This window comes from Myotis lucifugus, unplaced genomic scaffold (assembly GCF_000147115.1).
Source record: "Myotis lucifugus unplaced genomic scaffold, Myoluc2.0 scaffold_164, whole genome shotgun sequence".
NCBI classification, from domain to species: Eukaryota; Metazoa; Chordata; class Mammalia; order Chiroptera; family Vespertilionidae; genus Myotis; species Myotis lucifugus.
In genome coordinates this window covers 1,102,058-1,104,078 of record NW_005871212.1, presented here as the reverse complement: position 1 = coordinate 1,104,078, position 2,021 = coordinate 1,102,058, and the positions used below count along the sequence as shown (strand labels likewise).

General features: G+C 43.9%; 1 pseudogene; it reads right to left on the bottom strand.

Moving 5' to 3' along the window:
• Window positions 1-223: 223 nt before the first annotated feature.
• On the bottom strand, window positions 224-1,499 carry LOC102423800 (annotated as a pseudogene).
• Between the last annotated feature and the right edge of the window lie 522 nt (window positions 1,500-2,021).

The window sequence follows — 2,021 nt, the reverse complement described above, 5'->3', positions numbered from 1 at the left end:
GATAAAATGAGGGAATAAACCAAAGTTTTTAGATCTGTGCTTGATGTATTACTGTCACACATCCTTTACCACCAAGAAAATACTTTATTTAACAAACCACCAGAAACTATCCTCCTTCCTTCCTTTCTTTTCTTTTTTTTGTGTGCCTTTGATCATATTTTTATTCAAAATTAAATCAGCTGTCCAAAGTGATTTGACTTTCATGGAATAAACAAATTTAAGTTTATGCCACTGGCTTCTATTCTTCTGTGGTGGGTTTCTTTTCTGCCGGCTTCTTCTTAGCTGCTGGTTTCTTGGTAGCTGCAGCCTCTTTCCCCACCAAAGGCTTCTTCTGCTTCTTGATGCCGACAGCCTTCTTTCCTTTCTTCCCGACCACAGGCTTTTGGCCTGGAACCCCCTTCTCATCTGATTTGGCTTCTAGTGCCGCTGCTGCTTTATCCACCAGAAGCTTGTGGTTCTTGGCAGGGTGAAGAATGGTGTTCCAGCACATGGTGTTTGCATATGGGTTTAGCTTCAACATGATCCTCAGGGTTTTCAGTGGATTCTTCTTCAGGACTCTGCGGTGAATCTTCTTGCATGGTGCTCGGAGGGCTCTTTGGGTTTCTGGGCTTTTCAAGATTCTACTAAGGTCTGTATTGAGCATCTCGTGCATGGGGAGGCTGTAGTTATTCTTGAGGGAAGCATCTCTACGCCAAGTGCCATCAGCTCATCTAACTTGCGGAAAGCACTTTCAGTTCAAATGCAGAAAAGGCCCACATGCCCTCCAGGTGCAAGTTTCAAAATGGTCAGTTTGCTGACATTAAGCAGAGTAACTCCAGGGATGTTTCTGAAGGCTTTGATGATACATACCTGTTGTCCTCATTATAGATGATGCAAGGTCCCCTGTGCTGGATACAACATTTCTGATTTTGCCCTTGCCAGCCCTCATTCGCTGAGAGGCATAGACCTTTTTTGTATCATTCCAGGCCTTAAGTTTCTTAAGAAGCAAAACTGCCTCTTTGGTTTTCTTGTAGCCTTTAACTTTATCTTCCACCACCAAAGGAAGTTCAGGAACTTCCTCAATACGGTAGCCTTTAGACATGACCAATGCTGGTAAGGCCTGAGCAGCTAGGACAGAGCAGATGGCATATTGTTTCTGTGTTGTGTTCACTCTGCGGTGCCAACGGCGCCAGGTTTTGGTCGATGCAAACATGTGGCCCCCACACACGTATTTCCAAAAGCACCCTGCCAGAACGATAAGTTCCACCACCTCGGACTCTGGGAATTCGAGCCACAGCTCTGCCAGTACTCCAGGACCCGGTACTGGTTTGATGCCCTGCCAATTCACTGACAGCATAGGGCTGTCTATTGTTTTTGCTCAAGTTGGTGTGAACGAAGTTCCCAATATCTGGTCGAATGTGAGCCTTGAACACAGCAGGCAAAGTGACATTTTTGCTAGGTGTTTCCCCCTTTTCGGAGTACAAAAATATCAGTGGAGGAGCACAGGCCATGGCAGGGAGAGGTGAAGGCCACTATCCTCCTTTTCTTAATAGTGGACAGTTTAAATGCCTGAGTTAAACTGAGTTTAGCCTCTACCTATAGCAGAACATGAGAGTTGATGGTAGACAAGAATGGGGAAAGAGATCAAAATTACTGGAGATTTTGCAAATATCCCTTAAGACATACCTCAGGCACCTCTTCAGTATTTGGGAAACTGAAGAGACTGATCAGCTTTAAAGTGAGACTATTTTATGAGTAAGTTTTGCTTCTGTCTATCACTATGGATTATTTGTGAAACTGGATTTTGGTCCTGGCGAGGCAGGGAGCATCTCTTGACCCTCACTAAACAGAGTGGCTGGTCTACAAATTATACCAATGGTTCTCAAACTATCATATCCAATGGCTCCCCTTTTTAAATTTATGTGTTGCCATAGGAGTTGGGAAGAAATTGTGAAGGAATATTTTTAGACTACAGAAGAAAGTAGCCATGGGGATCATACAAAAATATTTGTGGATTTACAATCAACTCAAGGAGCCCTAGC